This window comes from Stenella coeruleoalba (assembly GCF_951394435.1).
Source record: "Stenella coeruleoalba genome assembly, chromosome: X".
In the NCBI taxonomy this organism is placed as follows: domain Eukaryota; kingdom Metazoa; phylum Chordata; class Mammalia; order Artiodactyla; family Delphinidae; genus Stenella; species Stenella coeruleoalba.
This window is the reverse complement of record NC_137152.1, coordinates 96,310,348-96,331,445: the sequence shown is the minus strand read 5'-3', so window position 1 is coordinate 96,331,445 and position 21,098 is coordinate 96,310,348. Positions and strand designations below refer to the sequence as shown.

The 21,098-nt window shown below is 41.5% G+C and overlaps 1 long non-coding RNA gene across 3 annotated transcripts in view; it reads right to left on the bottom strand.

Annotated features, from left to right (window-relative positions):
* The window catches only part of LOC307180714, an 85,899-nt gene that overhangs the window by 24,785 nt on the left and 40,016 nt on the right, over positions 1–21,098 (bottom strand). For 2 of the 3 annotated variants that reach the window (XR_013825763.1, XR_013825764.1), the window contains one exon: positions 1,805–2,008. The exons of the other annotated variant lie outside the window; for it this stretch is intronic. This is a non-coding gene — a long non-coding RNA (uncharacterized lncRNA). The remainder of the gene's footprint in view (positions 1–1,804; positions 2,009–21,098) is intronic. 3 annotated transcript variants of the gene reach the window in all.

Here is a 21,098-nt window from a genome sequence, read left to right as displayed (position 1 = left end):
CGCAATGATTTCTTAGATATGACACCAAAAGCATAAGCCATTAAAAACAAATTGATAAGTTAGACTTCACAAAAATTAAAAACTTTTGTTCTTTGAAAAACACTGTTAAGATAATGAGAATGACAATTCATAGACTGGAAGAAAATGTTTGCAAAGCATATATCTGATAAAGGATTTGTATCCAGAATATATAAAATACTCTAAAAACTCAAAAATAAAAATAGACAACCCAATCAATATAAAATGGGCAAAAGATGTGAATAGACACTTCACCAAAGAAGATATTCAGATGGCAAATAAGCACATGAAAAGAGTTTCAACATCACTGATCGTTAGGTAAATGCAAGGTAAAACCAAAATAAAAAGCACTACACATCAATTTGAATGGGTAAAATTAAAAAGAATTGTCATAGCAAGTGTTGCTGAGGATGCCAATAAACTGGAACTCTATCACATGGCTGGCAGTAATATAAACGGTACCACTTTGTAAAACAGTTTGGTAGTTTTTTAAAAAGTTTAACATACACCTATGAAATGATTCAGCCACTCCTCTCATAGATATTTACCCAAGAGAAAAGAAAACATTATCCATAGAAAGTCTTGTACACAAATGTTCATAAAAGCTTTACTTGCAATAGCTAAAAACTGGAAATCCAAACATCCATCAACAGGTGTATGGGTAACCAATTAGTTGTATATATACCCACACAGTGAAATATTACTCAGCAAAAAAAATGAGGAATGAACTATTGATATATGCAACAACATGGGTGAATCTCAAAATAATTATGCTCAACAAAGGAAGCTGGAAAAAAGATGTATGAGTCAATGTATGATTCAAATATAAATTCTAAAAAATGCAAACTAACCTAAAATGACAGAAAACAGATCAGTGCTTGCCTGGAGACAGAGGGGAAGGAGGGATTACAGAGGGCACTTGGGAACTTTGCGGTATGTTCACCATCTTGACTGGGCTGATGGTTTCATAGGTGTATACATATGTCAAAACTTAACTATATGCTTTGAACATGTGCAGTTTACTGTATGTCAGTTATACCCCAACAAAGCTGTTGAAAAGAATTGACTCACATAAATATACCCACTGATTTTTTATAAAGATGAAAAAGCAATTCAGTGGAGCGTGAGGAAAGACTAAGGTCTGATGCCTATGGCCAATAAAAACACAATGAGCCCTTTTGGGATTCAGATTATTACTTACACGGAGAACGAAAGGAAGAGTAGCCAATGTACCAGCAACCCATGCTCCCTGTCCTACATACCGGAAAGGCGTGACCACAAAACAAAAAGTGCCTCCCAGCCTCTTGTGTTCCAGGTGGATCACAAGGAGTTCTGCTAAGACTCAGATAAATACAGGTCAAGCCTTTGCCTATGTGATCAATTTCACCAGACTGCCATGACAGAGCTGTTCCCCTACACAGAAAAGCCGCAGATCCTGAGTCTTGAACGGGCTTCCCTGGGCAAAGTTATTCCACACCTGTAGTTCACTGATAGAGAGAAAGCACATCCTTGTGTGGCTTCAGATGGTTCAGATGACCTCTCTGAACTACTGAATGCATATATTTTTCCTATCACTTTTGGTCTGTATCCTTTGATGTAATAAACCTTAGCTGCGAGTAAAGCCTGCTATTGAGTCTTGTGAGTCCATCCAGTGAACCATTGAACCTCGATGGTTATGGGACCCCAGAAACATGGTTATTTTTTTCAATAAATGGTGCTGGTAAAATTGGACATCCATAGGCAGAAGTATAATATAATAAACCTAGACCAAAACCTCATAACTTACATAAAAATTGACCCAGGGGCTTCCCTGGTGGCGCAGTGGTTGAGAGTCCGCCTGCCGATGCAGGGGACACGGGTTCGTGCCCCAGTCCGGGAACATCCCACATGCCGCGGAGCGGCTGGGCCCGTGAGCCATGGCCGCTGAGCCTGCGCGTCTGGAGCCTGTGCTCCGCAACGGGAGAGGCCACAACAGTGAGAGGCCCGTGTACTGCAAAAAAAAAAAAAAAAAGACTCAAATTGGATCACAGATTTAAATGTAAAATTATAAAATTTTAGAATGAAACATAGCAGAAAATATTCATGACCTAGGGTTAGGTGAAGAATTCTTACACATGACACTAAAAGCACAATACATAAAAGAAAAAAATCACTAAATTGAACTTCCTTAGGATGAAAAAGTTTTGCTCTGTGAAAAACCCTGTTAAGAGGATAAAAAGACAAACTATGGACTGGGAGAATATATTTGCAGATCACATCTCTAACAAAGGATTTGTCTACAGAATATATCAAGAACTCTTAAAACTCAACTGTAAGAAACCAACCACCCAAATTTTTAATGGGAAAAGACTTGAACAGATACTTCACCAGAGATGATATACAGATGGCAAATAAATGCATGAAAAGATGTCCAACATCACTAGTCGTTGGGCAAACACAAATAAGAACACACTGAGATGAGACTATATACCTATTCAAATGGTTAAAATTAAGCACTGATAACACCAAATGTTGATAGGGATGCCGATAAACTGGATCGTGTTATCACTGTTGGTCAGAATGAAACACGGTACAGCCACTCTGGAAATCATTCTGACAATTAAACACAGAGTTACCTACGACCCAGCAATCACACTCCTAGGCATTTATCCCAGAGAAATGAAAACTTAGGCCCACACAGAAACCTATACTCAAATGCTCACACAACTTGAAACCTGAAAACAAACCAAATGTCCTTCAACAGGTGAGTGGTTAAACACATTGTGGTACATCCATACTATGGAATATTATTCAGCAATAAGAAGGAACAAACCACTGATATACCCAACAACTTGGATGGCTCTTAAGGGCATTATGCTGAGTGAAAAAAGAAAAGCCAATTTCAAAACATTACATACTATAGGATGACATTTATATAACATTCTTGTTCTTAAGGAATTATTTATTTTTTTAAATTTTATATTATAGTTGATTAACAATGTTGTGATAGTTTCAGGTGTACAGCAAAGTAATTCAGTTATACATATACATGTCTCTATTCTTTTTCAAATTCTTATCCCGCTTAGGTTGTTACATAATATTGAGCGGAGTTCCCTGTGCTATACAGTAGGTCCTTGTTGGTTATCCACTTTAGATACAGCAGTGTGTACATGTCAATCCCAGACTCCCTAACTATCTCTTCTCCCCACCCTTCCCCCCGGTGACCCTAAGTTCCTTCTCTAGATCTGTGAGTCTGTTTTATAAGTTCATTTGTATCATTTCTCTTTAGATTCCATTTATAAGTGATATCATATATTTCTCTTTCTCTGTCTGACTTACTTCACGCAGTATGACAATCTCTAGGTCCATCCATGTTGCTGCAAATGGCATTATTTCATTCTTTTTAATGGCTGAGTAATATTCCATTGTATATATGTGCCACATCTTCTTTATCCATTCCTCTGTCAATGGACATCTAGGTTGCTTCCATGTCTTGGCTATTGTAAATAGTGCTGCAATGAACATTGGGGTGCATGTAACTTTTTGAATTATGGTTTTCTCTGGATATATGCCCAGGAGTGGGTTGCAGGATCATATGGTAGCTCTATTTTTAGTTTTTTAAGGAACCTCCATACTGTTCTCCATAGTGGCAGCACCAATTTACATTCCCACCAACAGTGTAGGAGGGTTCCCTTCTCTCCACACCCTCTCCAGCATTTATTGTTCGTGGATTTTTTGATGATAGCCATTTTGACTGGTGTGAGGTGATATCTCATTGTAATTTTAATTTGCAATTCTCTAATAATTAACGATGCTGAATGTCTATTCATGTGCCTCTTGGCCACCTGTATGTCTTTTTTGGAGAAATGTCTATTTAGGTCTTCTGCCCATTTTTTGATTGGGTTGTTTGTTTTGATGATATTGAGCTGCATGAGCTGTTTGTAAATTCTGGAGACTAATCCCTTGTCGGTCACGTCATTTGCAAATATTTTCTCCCAATCTGTGGCTTGCCTTTTTGTTTTGGTTATGGTTTCCTTTGCAGTGCAAAAGCTTTTGAGTTTAATTAGGTCCCATTTTTTTATTTTTGTTTTTATTTCCATTACCCTGGGACAAAATTGTAGAGATGGAGAACATATAAGTGGTTGCCAGGGGCTCAGTGTAGGGGAGGGGAGAAGTAACAATAAAGGGGCAGCATGAGGAATATCCTTTGTAGGGATGGAAGAGTTCTGTCTCTTGACTGTGGTGGTGAAGTGGTTATACAGATCTGTACAAGCAATAAAATGCCATATAATCACAAAGACATACCAAGAAATAAGTGCATATAAAAACTGGGGAAATCTGATTAGGGTCTGTAATCTACTTAACTGTGTTGTGCCAATTAATTTTCTGGTTTTGACAATGACTAAAATCATGGAAGATGTCACTAATGGGGGAAGCCGGGTGGTAGGTACATAGAACCTCTCTGTAGTATTTTTTGCAACTTCTTGTGAGTGCACAGTTTTTTCCAAATAAAAAGTTACAAATTGATACTCAATTCAGTTATTAGAATTATGTATGTTTGGAACAACGTGAGCTGGTGAATCTATATTTTCAACTCTAAATTTTATGAAATCTAAGGCAGATCAAGTATTTCTGGTGAAATTTACCCTCCAAATTGAAATGTGCTGTAAGTGTAAAATACACACCAGACTTCAAAGACTTCATATAAAAATATCTCAATAATTTTTATAGTGATCATATGCTAAAATGAAAGCAGATCAGATTGGGTTATACACAATAGATCATTAAAATTAATTTCACCATTTCTTTTTACTTTTTTAAAATGTGGCTACTAGAGAATTAAAGACTAGTATTCACATTATATTTTTATTGGCTAGGGCTTCTCTAAGGTTTCACAAAGGTAAAAACTGCAGGAAGCAGCTATTACCCTTGGGCAGCAGGGCAGGCGGCAGGGGGCAGGGGGAGAGAAGTGGTTGAATTACTAAAACTTGGGAGACGGGGTCCCTGGAGCTAAACCTCAGACTTCTGAAAAGGGGGCACTTGCCAACTGGTACTGAGACCTCTGAGCTTGGAGGAAGGTCCCTGTGGTGCTGGACCCAGATTTCTGAAGAGGGAGGCACAAGGTGGTTGGTGGTGTCTCTCAGCAGACACAATGAAGCTGATTCGTCCAAATGGCGGAAAAACTGCAACCAGATTCAGCTGATGCTATAGGAAGGCACTGCTGTTTCCAGGGTGACAACGCAAGGCTGTGGTGATGCAGGAACCACAAGCAGACAGGAAAACTCACGGTAAGCAAACAGGTAGGAGGAAGTCTCTTCCTTCTCCAGCTTTGCTGTCTCCCTCTACTGCCCCCTGTTAGCAGAACCTAACATAGAGTCAGCCAACAAAGCAGAAACGTGGTTTGTAGTGCCCTACTGCCAGCATCACAAAGCAGGGTCTGGAGGTTTGGAGCTGAGACAAGAAATTAGTAACTGCCACAGTACAACTGCGACAAAGTCACTTAGCTAGCCTCCAAATATCTGTATTGCCCTTCCATCATGCTTGAGTTGTGGTTGGGAAGTGGCTCTGTAGACAGGAACTACCATTTCTCAGTTCCCTGTGCATCTAGGTGGGGCCTTTCTGACAAATCTTCTCCCACGGAATGTTGGTGGAAGGGGTGTGGGTGACATTGAGGCCAGTCTAAGAAGCTCACATGCCTTCTCTACTCTTTCTCTTTTCCCATCTACTGGCTGGTTGCCAGCATCCAGGGTGACCTTGGATGCCAAATGTTGAAACTGACAGAGCTAATGTTACCTTAATGGATACATAATTCTGCAAACACCATGTCTTGGCCCCTAGGTAGAAGGGGACATTGTATCCTTAGTTGCCATGCGATTGCCAAGGAGGTTTTTAAATCTACCAGCAGGGAGTTCACAAATGCTTATCAAAACTCTACTCCCATGAAGCCATATTTCATATAAGAAGAAATATTCATTTTACCTTTTGAACTTAAAGATTATTTAGCTGGGAAAATGGATACTCTTCTCAAGAGTTTTAGAGAATTTATTCATGCATTCTAAACTGGAGAGTACTTAGCATTGATAATGCTTCTGGTATAATATTGCAATTATGTTATAGCACACTGGTAAACTTGTTCAGAAAATCTGTGTGATTTTAGGTAAAATACACATTCAGGAGGAGGGGACGAGGATGAATTCTAGCACCTCTCTTCACCAGAAGTGTTCTGTTTTTTAAATGATTCATATGCCAAATTATTAACAAGCGGTCATCTTCAGTCTCCAATTAAAGTCATATGTTAACACACAGATTTGAACCCCTTCATTCAACACAGGTGTAAAGGGAATGGCTAAGGGAATGGCCCTTGGGCACCAATGTTATACTGTATAAACTATAATCAGAATTCGCTCAGATATGCAGGCTAGATTCAAGGACATGAAGGAAGGAGGATTTTTCTGGGCTAGTCAAAGAGAACAGTTGCTTGAAAACCTTCCATGCATTATAAGAGGAAGCCTGGAACCTCCGGAACAGTGTCATAAGATTGCCTTAAATTCCTTTTTAGATTGTTACAAAGTTTAGAATTTCGACCTTCAAATTTTGAAGAAACTGGTTAAATATGTTTTTAGAAAGGCAACCAACAACCTCTCGTGAAATTCATGTTGAGTGTTGGCTAAAGAGGCCAAAGAGAATGGAAGGAAGACCTGTAGTAGTGTCTGCACTAGTACATTTTAATAATAGTATCTCAGTAACTTACATTTGATGGGTATTTGTAAGCTTTCACTGAATCCTCCCACCAGCTCCGTGTGGTAGTCTGATCATATATCTATCTCTGTCTAACTGGCAAGAAAATGGTCTAAAAAAGGTTTACACGAACTGCCCACCATTATGGGACAAATCGGTGGTAGAACCAGGATCAGAGATCGTAGCTCTTCACTTCTGGCCCAGTGCACTTTCCTAGAGTGAACATTTCCGATCTCTGTGTTTCTGGAACCTCTGTGGTTTATTTCTGACCACCTGGACAGAAAAAGAGAGGGGAATTCCAGGCTTTGCTCTAAGCATGAAACCTCTAGCCTCGCCTCTAGCTTATTACAGGCGCTGTGTGCTCTGGCTCGTGCCCAAGCCCTCTTCCTCAACTCGGGGAAGCCCTTGCCATCGAAACTCTACCAGCCCTTCACCATCCGGCTGGAGACCTTCTCCAGGCAGCCTCTCCTGACCAACCCACACTCCAGTCATTATTCCCTTAGCACTTGAGAATCCAGAACCTTCAGCTAGTTGGACGTTTTTGTGTGTTAGGTGGTGGGGTTCTTCTAAAAAAGAGAAAAATGACAACATAACAATCAGAGGTTTAATCAAACTGCCAGATTATAGGCTATGACCAGGATTAATACTGATGAAATAAAAATTCACATTGTAAGTCAAGAAAAATGTAAACATAAAATTTTTCTCTACCCTCTGGCCTCCTCCCTCCCCTCCAGTGTGCACTGTGTATCTGCATTATCCACCAACCAGACCTCCCCAATGGCAGAAATACCTGCTCAACCATAAAGAGCAATGTTCTCCTGGTACCAGCAAGATCCCTTCTTAGGAGACAACATTCCTCTTTAATCTTGTAAGAGGCCACAATGACACACTACCCGGTAACTCCTTAGGGGATAACGTTCCTTCTTAACCCTGTAAGGGGTCACAATGACCCACGACTTTGTACATGCAGATCTGAATTGTGTAAACTATCAATACGTCTGATGTATAACCCTTTGTCTCAAAAATGGATATAACTGTGCTTTGACCTCTAATGGGCAGAACAGTTCTCAGAGCTCTCTGAGAGACAATCTCCCAGGTTATAATCCTCAGGTTGGCTTGAATAAAATTTTCCATTCCGTTCATAGACTATTGATTTTTTTTTCATCAACAATATGAATTCAGATTAATTTCTTCCACTTTGTCTCTCTACTTAAAATTCTGAGAAGTGATTGGCCTAGAGATCTTGCAAGATCCGCATGGAAGAAAGAATCGGTGGTCGTTAGACTGTCCTCCTTTATGGAGGAGAGTGGGTTCAGATACTGTAGAAAGATTGGCCACCTGAACCCAAATGAGGTTTCTCCTTAGCCCTAAGTTAACCAAAAGATTCTGCCTTAGGAGCTTCCATTCCCTTAGTATTCTGGGGATGGGGGCGTGTATTATTACCTGGATGTGACATATATGTTTATTTTAGCTTTTCAAGTAGCATCTTCTACTGTCCTTGGGTGCAAAAAGATGGGTACTTAATTGATACCTGAGACATTTTCTGTCACAACATTATCCAAAGGTGACTTGAGTATGTCTGATAACTGTATTTTTCATTCATTTGACAAGTGAAATCTGTAACAGAAGGGATCAAAGCTCTGGGATACTGGGAAGGAAATTTGCATCTCTGACTGAAAAGGTCAGAGGTCCTATGAGAATGGATAGCCCTGGGGAGTTCCGAAGCCCTTGTTCTAAGAAAAGGAAACTAAATGGAGTTCTCTTTCATTTTGAAGGATGATGAGATGACTTGGGATAACAAGACTCACTTCAAACTGATGAGCTATCCTATTTGAGCTTTAGCTATAGTAAAACTAACGGCTGCAAGGACCAGAATAATATGCTTATTAGTTATATGACTGGAGAGCTCCAGGGCTATCTACCCTTCGGAGGTAAAACTCTTATGGGCGCCCCAGCAAAGTGAGGTGGCACATCCTGCCTAAGTCCAGGGGACCATTTCTGAAGTCGTACACACTAAGATATACTTTAGATATCTACGTCAGTCTGAAGGTTTCCACAATAGTTCAGTTCAACAAGTATTTCTCAAATGTCTATTTTCCAAGCACTGTGGTAGTTGCTAGAGACGCAGAGGTAATAACAACTAGTTGTGATAGTCAAGCATTACCAAGACTTTTTTGTTTTGCTTCGTTTTTTACTGTCAGACCCACTGCTAAGTGCTTTAGATACATCATCTCATTTCATTCTTTCCATTGCCCTGTGAGGTATTCGTATTCCCACTTCACACATAAGGAAAAGGAAGCATAGAAAGGTTAAATAATTTGCCTAAGGTTACACAGCTAGTACAGAGCAGAGGTGGGACTTAACCCCAGGTATGTCTAATTCCAAACTTCATGATCTAACCACTATACCATACTTCAGAGACTACTGAGCTTTAATACCCTGATGGCGAAGCAGCAGACACATACCCAAAGAAAGAATTTCAAACTGTTATGCTAAATGATGAGATAGAGGTATGCGTACCGTGCTATGGAAATACAGAGCATAGCATACGGATTTCTGCAAGCACAGACTCTGGAGCCAGACAGCCTGGGTTTGAAGTGTGACTTTGCCACTTATCAATTATGTGAATTTGGACAAGTTAAACCTCTATGTGCCTCAGTTTCCTCATTTGAAAAGAGGGATAATAATAGAACCTAATTCATAGAGTTGTCATTAGGATGAAAAGGACTTAGAATAGTTCCTGGCACATAATAAGTGCTATTCATATGTTAAATAAAATAAACAAGCTTAACTCTGAATCAGGTTCCAGGGAAGGCTTCTTGAAAGGGCTGATGCCTGAATTGAGTCATAGAGGATAAGTAAGAGTTAGCCAGCGGAAGGAAAGTGGGAAAGGTGGGCTAGGCAGGTGGGGAGAGCATCATTGGTGGGGCTTCACTAAAAGCAGCTTGGTAATTCTAGACTACAGTGTAAAGTGCAGAAGAGAAAGTGGTAAGGGGCAGGTCTGACAAGGCCTTGTATGTCACTTGAAGGAGTGTGGACTTGATTTTATAGGCAACAGGGAACCATGAAAGAGAAGGGTTTTATGCAGGGGAACAATATGGACAGATGTACATGGGAGGGGAGATTTGTTATATAGCCTGAAATTTACTTTAAAAACACTCAGCACAGGGACTTCCCTGGCGGTCCAGTGGTTAATACTGCGTGCCTCCACTGCAGGGGGTGAGGGTTCGATCCCTGGTCCGGGAACTAAGATGCTGCATGCGTCCCGGCCAAAAAACAAACAAACAAACACAAACAAAAACTCATCACAGACAGTGTGAGACACACACACACCTATATGTGTACATGAACATACATACATATACTCTAGGGACAGTTAATATCTGAAGCATCTCAAAGAGGAGCACACTCTAGCAGTGCTTAGTGTGCACCTGGAAGACTCTCATTATGAGTCCACACTCCAGATGCAGCTACTGGAAAGCTTCAACCAGTCTACCTAAATCTATAGTAGAGGGTTTGCTCATTTCTGTAGTGGATATTACTGTGAGAAAACCATAATTCAAAAAGAGTCATGTACCACAATGTTCATTGCAGCTCTATTTACAATAGCCAGGACATGGAAGCAACCTAAGTGTCCATCGACAGATGAATGGATAAAGAAGATGTAGCACATATATACAATGGAATATTACTCAGCCATAAAAAGGAACGAAATTGAGCTATTTGTAATGAGGTGGATGGACCTAGAGTCTGTCATACAGAGTGAAGTAAGTCAGAAAGAGAAAGACAAATACCGTATGTTGACACATATATATGGAATCTAAAAAAAAAAATTGCTTCTGAAGAACCTAGGGGCAGGACAGGAATAAAGACGCAGATGTAGAGAATGGACTTGAGGACATGAAGAGGGGGAAGGGTAAGCTGGGACAAAGTGACAGAGTGGCATGGACATATATACACTACCAAACGTAAAATATATAGCTAGTGGGAAGCAGCCGCATAGCACAGGGAGATTAGCTCCGTGCTTTGTGACCACCTAGAGGGGTGGGATAGGGAGGGAAGGTGGGAGGGAGACACAAGAGGGAAGAGATATGGGGATATCTGTATATGTATAGCTGATTCACTTTGTTATAAAGCAGAAACTAGCACACCATTGTAAAGCAATTATACTCCAATAAAGATGTTAAAAAAATATATATAGAAACAAACTTTCACTGGTTAAATAAACAGTGTTCCAGATTTATGGACTGACACTTTTGTCTGCCCGTGCATGAATGGGGCCTAAAACACTGGTGATCCCAGAGTGGCATTCTAGGTCTAGGAATCCATTGGGTCCTGCCTCCTGACACTTAATGGATGAGTCTGTTGCCTGATCTGACCAGAAGTTTAGGTAAAATGCTACTGCTGGAGAATTGTTAAATGTGCTTCAGGTGAACCTTTCCTGCGTGGGGCTTCATGGATCTTATGAGGACAGGTGGCAGGACTATGTCTAACTGCTAATAAATGTGTGCTTGGCAGAATTGGGTCAAAGTCCTGTTTTCAGTGGAACATACCACCTGGTATGGAGATTGTGAGGAATGAGAACTACAACTCACAGCTATCTCTAGTCATTGGAATCTACTGATCTTCACTGGAAAGTACCTGACGGTGTGAGAGACTAAACTGACTGAGATCAGTTTGCAACAGAATTAAACGGGGGCAAGTATGGAGGCAGGGAGATGAGTTAGGAGGAGACTGCGGCAAGTGGTTCCATCACTAGAGGATGAACATCTAAACTAGGGCAGCGACAGTGAGGAAGAAGAAAAGAGAATGGAGACAAGAAATATTTCAGAGGTCAAATCAGCAGGCCTTGGTGATCCATTGGATGGTAAGGTCCAGCGGCAGTTTGTGATAACCTGCAGGTTTCTTGTTTGAGTAACTGGGTAGACATGGGTGACATTCACTGATGTAGGGGCAGTATAATAACCAGACGAAAAGGAGGTTTGGGGTAGGGGCAGGAGGAAGCATTTTAATTATGCTTTGGATACTCTGGGCTTAACACCCACACGGAGATGTCCAGCAAGCATCTGGGTAATATAAGCCTGAAGCTCAGGGGAAAGCCAGGGCTGGAAATGTAGATGGGAAGTCATCAGCACACAAGGGCTGCAGAATACTTCAAAAGTGGATGGATCCTCAGCTACCATAATACAAAGGCAGTAGATGATGTTTAAAAAGTGTTTGACAAGAAATAGCAGAATGTGGAAAACGGCATGGAGGTTCCTCAAAAAAAGCAAACACAGAATTACCATATGATCCAGCAATTCCATTTCTGGGCATATACGCAAAAAAATGACAGCAGAGACTCAAACAGATAGTATACACTTGTGTTCATAGCAGCATGTTTGTAATAGCCAAAGGTGGAAACAGCTCAAATGTCCATCAATGAATGAATGGATAAACAAAATATGATGTTGTGTGTGTGTGTATAAAATACAATATTATTCATCCTTAAAAAGGAATGAAATTGTGATATATATATATATATAACAACTCAGACAACCCTTGAAGACGTTTGCTAAGTGAAATAAGCCAGACACCAGAGGACAAATATTGTTCGATTCCATTTATATGATGTACCTCAAATAGTCAAGCTCATAGTGACAAGACCTAGAACAGTGGTTACCAGGGGCTGGCGAGGAAGGGAATGAGAAGTTATTGTTTAATGGATACAGAATTTCAGTCTGAGATGATGAAAAACTTCTGTAGCTGGATAATGCTGATGATTGTACAACCATGTGAATGTACTTAATGCCACTGTACACTTAAAATTACTTAAAATGGTAAATCTTGTGCAACGTATATTTTACCAAAAGAAAAAGAAATAGCAGGGGCTTCCCTGGTGGCGCAGTGGTTGAGAGTCCGCCTGCCGATGCAGGGGACACGGGTTCGTGCCCCGGTCCGGGAAGATCCCACATGCCGCGGAGCGGCTGGGCCCGTGAGCCGTGGCCGCTGAGCCTGCGCGTCTGGAGCCTGTGCTCCGCAACGGGAGAGGCCACAACAGTGAGAGGCCCGTGTACCGCAAAAAAAAAAAAAAGAAAGAAAGAAATAGCAGGATAATCCTATTCTTTTAAATGACTGATGTAAACACCTTAAGAAACACTTCGAAGAGTGACTGCTGGAAAGGGGTGGGCATAGGGTCTTCTACTTATCGCTATAAGCCTTTGGTACGCTTTTATTTCTTAACTGCATGCATGTATTACATTGAATAAAAACATTTTAAACTAAAAAGAAGAAGTGGATGAGATCACTGAGGGTGAGGTTGGGGAGTTCGTGGAAGAAGAGGTACCTTAGGGTAAAGGTTGCAAGAAACAATAACCCATTAAAATAAGGTAAGGAAAAGAGAGGGTTATTACAGGGATACGGGGAATCACGCAGAAACGTAGTCCAGTAAGCACAGCAGCACCTCACAGAAACTCCAGAGTCGTCTGGGTGCCGCCTCCTGTGCTCGCTCTCATCACTCCCCTGTCTCCCTCCTATTCCTCTCACGACTCTTCCCCTCTCTCTCCTCCTCTGTCTGCTACCCCGCATCTCTCTCCGGCTCATGATCTCTTCCTTGGTTCTCAGGGAGTGTTGCTTTTATCTCCCACACCTGCTCCTCTGCCTGGCAGTATCTTCTAGTCACTCATCCACTCCCACAGCCACAACTGTAGCATCAGCCCCTGAGCCTGTGCGACCTCTCAGCCTGGTTCCCTGCGGTCCGCGTCCTCCATCTCACCGCATTCCTGGGGGAGAGAATGGACTCCCGCAGATACGGTGTCCACTTCCCATTAGATAGCCATCCCTAGGCCCATTAGCTGTGTCCCCGGCTTTACCATCCCTTCCTGAGAGATGACAGGTTGGGAAGTATTGCAGTAAAGGAGATTTAAGCTGGGTGTGAACCCAAGATATAACTACTATCAACTAAGATCCTTGAGGAACAGAGGAGTAGGAGAACCTGGAGAAGAAAAACCAGGGAAAAGAGAGTTTCAAGCAGGTGGATGGTTGAGCTGTGTTAAATGCTGCAGAGCCAGAGCCCTTAAAGACCAAAAGGTGTCCGCTGAGTTTGGCATTGGGGTGAACGAAAAGGAAGGATTGAGAACATCAAGTACAGACCATTCTTTCAAGAGGCTTGGCTGACAAGGGGATAGCTGAGGGGGGGACACAGGTTGAAAAGATTTTTCTTTTTATCAAAACGAAACAGAGGTTTTGTTGTGGTTACAAATGCAGCCGGGTAGAAGGGAAGAGCAAAGAATTGTGAAGAGAGGAACAGGTGAAAAGGCGGGTGTTGAACTGAAGAAGGGATACATTATCTGCTGAGATAGGTAGAACATCCTGAGAACTGCAGTTGGAGCTTTTCAATTCTGAGTCAGTCTTCTATTTGCCATACAGACCAACCCTAACCGTGGAGCTACTCTGAAGAGAAGAAGAGGGCCAAGGGCAGAACCCAGAATGCCAACACTTAATGCAAGCGAGGGTCGACTCCAGATCTGATCATCCAGGGTGAATACTTAGTTTGGGTCTAGCTTTTCCTACTACTGTACGGCTGTGGATCCCTTCTTAACACCTAACTGGCTTCATGTCCCAGGAATGCAACTAATAACTTTTACAGATCATAATTCGAAAGGAAAGTATATAGCAATAAAGTCACATATCACATTCTGGAAAGAGGACAGGAATGGGAATCATGACAGCTGCTACCTTCCCTCTCTGGGTCTCTGTCTCCCTGTGTGTAAAAGTGAAGGGCCTCAGTTGTTTCTATGGCTCCTCCGGTTGGAACACTCTGATCCTTTGACTTCCGGCTTATCTCTACTTCTCTTGTAGCTGTATCAATGCTCTCCTACATTAATACAAATGGGTGGAAGCTGACCACATTCTTTTTCAAGCTCGTGATAACAGGAAAAAAATCTGAAGAACGTGGACAATCACAAAATATGATAAGTAAAAGAAAAGGAGAGTCAAAAGGAAAAAATATGATTGGCCTCTTGCTACTAATGCCAGTGCCCAGGGACTTCCCTGGTGGCGCAGTGGTTAAGAATCTGCCTGCCAGTGCAGGGGACACGGGTTCAAGCCCTGGTCCAGGAAGATCCCACATGCCGTGGACCAACTAAGCCTGTGCGCCACAACTACTGAGCCTACACTCTAGAGCCCGCGAGCCACAACTACTGAGCCCGTGCACCGCAACTACTGAAGCCCGCATGCCCTAGAGCCTGCACACTGCAACTATTGAGCCCACGTGCTCTAGGGCCCTCGTGCTGCAACTACTGAGGCCACATGCCGCAACTACTGAAGCCCGTGCGCCTAGAGCCTGTGCTCCGCAACAAGAGAAGCCACCGCAATGAGAAGCCCGCACGCCGCAACGAAGAGTAGCCCCCGCTTGCTGCAACTAGAGAAAGCCCGCTCACAGCAATGAAGACCCAACGCAGCCAAAAATAAATTAAAAAAAAAAGAATTCACAGTCACTAAAAAATAGATAAATAAATAAAAAGTAATGTCAGCACCCAGCTGTGCAACAGTAAGTCTGTGTTCCCTTGAGATCAAATCAATGGCTCAGAAGTGGAAAACTCAAACCACTTTTTTTCTCTGGTCGAATCAAGATTTCCTACTCCATATAAAATAAAAATTTAAAAATAAGGAAGAAAAAATCAAAATCTACTCCCTATCCCTGTTAACTTTTCAGGAGATAGTGAATATTTTCCTCTCTTCATAACACCCCTCACAGTTGTCATAAGCATTAAGAATATTTTAATACACGTAAAAGAAAGGGTGTTTACTGTTCTCAATTCACCAACTATTCCTACCAAACTTTCAGAACTTCATGGCGGGGGGGGGGAAATTAGACTAGGGACAGTGTGCCCTGCCCACCTTCTCCCACACTGCCAGCTAGGAACAATTTACCAGTGTCAACGCCTAGGTTCCTCACTCCTATTCTGAAGTTTAAAAATACTTTAAGAGTGGGATTGTGAGGAAAGAGCATGCTGTCGTTTCTACAAAAAGATGGTAGAACTGATTTGTGTGTAAATCATATCCTTTCAGTTCTTTTTCCAGGGTCGAGGATGGGATTATTCATTCTCGTCTACACCCTCTCACCCTCTAGTGACCAAATGGCTTTCATTTGTGCCCAAGTGGCCAGGGATAGAGGTAAAAGCAATGGCCAAGAAATTAACCTGTTCATTTATATCAGACCCAGGAGCATGAATCAATCACACACGCCTGGAACCTCACCACCATGAGATAATTAGCGTGCAGCCCCACAGGCGGGCAGGGCAGAGAGAATGAACAACTGAAGTGGAAAATCAGATGAACAAAAACGTAGGGGAGGTTGAAAATGTTCATGCCTCAACATGAAAGTCTCCGACTGCACCAGCTCTAAAGATGCATTTCTTTCCCATTCGCATTCGAGTCTCAAACATTTAACTAGCTTCCTAGGTGAGCTTTATTTCTGTTATTTCTCGAAAGCACTTCCTCTGTGACTATTACTTTGCCAAGGTTTGGACTATCTTACTGCTCAGTTCTCCCACTCCCTGGGCCACACCTCAGCACACCTGCTTGGAGCACGGGGGCCGTGGCCAGAAGCCCTCAGGAAGGCCACTGCGCCTGCCCCAGTGCCTCTGCGGTCCATCTGTTGCTCCCCTTACTTAACCACGGGCTGCTGTCATTATACGGTTTGAATCTGTTACAAACCACGATGACAAACTGCACTTTAGATTATTCCTTTGCTGTTTTAAACATCCTTTTGATGCGCTAAGAGCCACTTACATATACATAAAATAAGCAGCTGTCTCTTTTATGAACCATCAGATTGAAAATGTGTCAACTCAAGCACAGTCTACCAATTTACCAATTGTTGGCCTGTGGCTAATTAACAGAAATGAGCTATGTTACTGGCAGACTCACCGACCGTTACTTCATTAATTGTACATGTCTGTGTGTGGCGGGAAGTTGTAAAATAACACTGGTGAAGAAGACCAGGGCCCTGGTTCACCCCGGGGCAGAAGGGGCGTTCGCTTCCTAAATGCAGTGTGCAAGGGTTGTCCTACTGCCCTCAGTGCCAGGGTAAGCCCAGCCACTGAGACTGACTCCCCTCCCTCACAGGAACCGGACTCGATTCACCCACCACCTGAAGTCTCCGATACTTGGCAGTCAAGTTCCCTTTACAGGTAGGACTTCAAGAGTGGCCTGCCTTTGGGGAGAAGGATAAAAGGCTATAAACACAAAAGAAGGGGAAACTGAATAAAAAAGAAAGCTCTCCTTCGATCAGAAGGTGCCTTTCTCCTTAGTTAAGTACACTGGATTCATAAACACTTTTATTGAATTGGGTTTCAGAGCTTTTACTTAGTGTTGACTTACTAGGTAGATGACAGCAACAAACAAGGCATCCTTAAAACGTTACCTTCTAGGCAACTGTACTCATTCCTGTGCATGGGACTGGTTCTAGAATCGCACGGAAGTTCCTGGGCAAGAAGGATATGTCTAGAAGTCCACTGGCCACTGCTGTCCTGGTAGGTTTCTCAAGTGGTGAGAGAAGTGATTTGGGAACAGTTCAGGCAGTCAGGGGTGCTGCTTTCTGGTTTTAGACCTCTATAATGCTTGTTTAGAAATTATTACTTACTTCTTGCCTCTCTACTTTTTTTTTTCACCAGAAGAAACAGATTAAGGACTGGATAAGAGAAACGTTAATAACTGTCAGTCATTTGACCAAAGGTGATTTCATTGTACACAGATTACACTGTTGCTACACTATTACAAAGCCTGCTTAGAGAACTAATCAACAAAATTGGAGAGCAATTCTTAAGTAAAAAGGGATCTTAAAATGAACTGCCGAGAGATACAACAATGTGATGAATCGCAAAGACATGATGCTGAGTGAGAGAAGCCAGTTTCAAAGTTACCTACCGTATGATTCCATTTCTATGACTTTCTCAAAAAGGCCAAACTACAGTGATGGAGAACACATCAGTGGTTGCCAGGGTTTGGGGGCGGGGGTTGTGTGTGTACCTACAAAGGGGCAGCATGAGGGAGTTTGGGGGGATGAATCCAGATACAGTCTGTATCCTGACTGTGGTGGTGATTACATGAAACTATGCATGTGTTAAAATTCATAGAACTGTACACCAATAAAATCAATTTTTCTATATATTAACTTAAAAACTAATATTAAGGGAAAATGCACTTTTCCCATTGTTTGTTTGGTCCTCTGTGAAATCAAGTTTCGCCTCTAAAATCAAGTGCTAAGTTCAAGATGCTCCAGGTCTGAAGAACAGGCATGAAAAGGGCTCTTCGGAAAAGATCATAAAAACCCTCTGAGCTCCTCCTAAGGAAGGTGTTGAATCTAAAAAGGCGGCGGAGCATATGTTTGGAGGTGTTGGCTGAGCAATGGAATGGGGTTTGCAGCCCATCACCCACAGCTTCTCATTCCCCCTCAGAGTTCCTCTTGGGGTTTGAGCCCACTGGCTGACTGACCAGGGTTAGGGGTGGCGACTGTTCACCATACAGAGTTAACAGGCCCATTCAGGCCTCACATATTGGCTCCATGAACAATCATCAGGCCAGTGATTCCTACTTTAGAAGGGCTAGGGTGGGGACAGGTTGGAGATACCCTATTTTGATTTCCTGGTGTGGCCCTCTGATGTGAAGACATATAGCAAATGCTTGCTTTTTCATGGAAGTGATTTGCAATTAAATTTGGTTACTGAGAATTTCCAGAAGGTGAACAATACCTGCCTGGATTATCAGAGGCTCCCGAAGGGGCTGCATCCCCAGGTTGGGGGAGCCACTGTTCTTTATAACTATCTAGTCTGTAGCCAGATGGCCAACTAGTTCCATGCCCGCGCAACGAGCCACATTCCTTAGCCCAGCTTCTGGCAAAATGTTCAAGGGCTCAATTTTTTGTCTTCGTCTTTTTTTTAATTGAACTTTTTATTTTGAGATCATTGTAGAGTCACATGCAATTGTAGGAAATAATGCAGCGAGATACCACATACTCTTTAATCCAGTTTCCCGAAGGGGTAACATCTCGTCAAACTGTAGTATAACATTACAATCAAGGTATTGACACTGCTGTGAACTGTTGATCTTGCCCAGAGTTCCCCAGCTTTACTTTGTAAACATTTGTTTGTATGTGTCTGTGTATTTAGTCATATGCAATTTTATCGCATGTGTAGGTTCACGTATCCACCGACTCGATCAGAACTGTACTATCACCAAAAGGATTCTTCCTCTGCAGCCACACTCACCTTCCATCTGCCCCATTCCCTAACCACCGGCACCCCCTAACCTGTTCCCCATCGCTATGTTTTTTGTCATTTCAATAGTATTATATAAATAATCATATAGTATTGTAACCTTTTAAGACTGGCTTTTTCTCACTCAGGAGGATTCCTGGGAGATTTATTCAAGTTATCACATGAACCGATACCCCATTTCTTTTTCTTGCTGAGTAGTATTCCATGGCACGGATGTCCTACAGTTTATTTAACCATTAATCTGTTGAAGAATACATGTGTGAGTGATTCAGTTTCTCTGCATCCTCACCAGCATTTGGTGTCACTATTTTTTATTTTAGCTATTCTGAGAGGTGTGTAGTAATACCTCACTGTGGTTTTGATTTGCACTTTCCTGATGACTTACGGTGTTGAGCATCCTTTCATGCCTTATTTGCCATCTGTATATCCTCTTTAGTGAAATGTCTGTTCATATCTTTTGCCCATTTTCTAACAGGATTGTTTGAGTTTCCAGAGTTCTTTATGTATTCTAGATAAAAATCTTTTCTCAGATATGTAGTTTGCAAATATTTTCTCCATTCTGTAGCTCATAATTAATAGGATCTTTCATAGAACAAAACTTTGTAATTTTGATGAAATCCAAATAATAGCTTTTCCTTTTATGGATCATGCTTATGGTGTCAAGCCTAAGAACACTCTGCTGAGCCCCAGCCCATGAAGATTTTCTCCTGTGGGCTTTTTTTCTACAAGTTTTATAGTTTTACACTTTAAGTCTGTGATCCATTTTGAGTTAATCTTTGTATACGGTGTGCTGTTTAGATCAACGTTCACTTATTTTGCCTATGGATGTCAATTGCTCCTGCACTATCTGTTGAAAAGGCTACCCTTCCTCCACTGAACTGCTTTTACACCTTTGTCAAAAATCAATTGAACAAATTTGTGTGAGTTTATTTCCGGGTTCTCTATTCTGTTCCATTTATCAGTGTGTCTCCCTTCCACTACTACCATACTAGCTTGATTACTGTCGCTATATAGTAAGCCTTTACACTGGTTTATTCTTTCAAAAAGTTTATTCTTTATAAAAATCATTTTAACTAGGTCCTTTGCCTTTCCATATAAAAAAATTTGGGGGGTGGGGGGAGCTACACCACGTGGCTTGCGGGATCTCAGTTCCCCGACCAGGGATGAACCCATAGCCATAGCAGTGAAAGCCCAGGATCCTAACCACTAGGCCACCAGGGAACTCCCTCCATAGAAATTTTATAATAAGCCTATCTATATCTACAAAAATCCTTGCTTGGGTTTTGCTAGAGATTTCATTAACCTATAAATCAACTTGGGGAGAACTGACATCTTAGTATGTTAATTGAGTTTTCCAATCTATGAACACGGTCAGTCTCTCAAATTACTAATGTCTTAAGTTCTTTCATCGGTGTTTTGTAATTTTCAGCATACAATTCCTGTACCTGTTTCGTTAAGTTTATACCTAAATATTTCATTTTCTTTGGAGCACTTATAAAAGGTGTTATTGTTTTTTTTAGATTTCCAGTTACTATATAGAAATGTAACGGATTTTTGTGTGTTGCTCTTGTATCATACGGCCTTGCTGAATTCCATTATTAGTTCTAGAAGGGTTTTTTTTTTTAAGATTTCTTGTGATTTTGTAAGATGATCAAGTTTTCTGCAAATAGAGACAGTTTTACTTTGTTCTTTCTAATCTGTATATTTTAAAGTTTCTTTTTCTTGCCTTATTTCACTATCTAGAACTTCCAATAAAATGTTGAATAGAAGTGATAAGAGCAGACATGCTTGCCTTGTTCCAATCTTAAGAGCGAAAGCATTCAGTCTTTCACCATTAAGTATAATGTTAGCTGTATGTTTTTTGTAGATGTTCTTTACATAGTTAAGGAAGTTCCCCTCTAATTCCTAGCGTACTGAGAGTTTTTATCACGAATAAATGTTGAATTTTATCAAATGTGTTTTTCTGTGCCAATTGATACGGGCATATGATTTTTGTTTAGTCTTTTGATATGGCAGACTATCTTGACTGATTTTTAAAATATTGAACCAGGCTTGTATACCTTGAATAAATCCCACTTGGTCATGGTGTATAATTCTTTCATA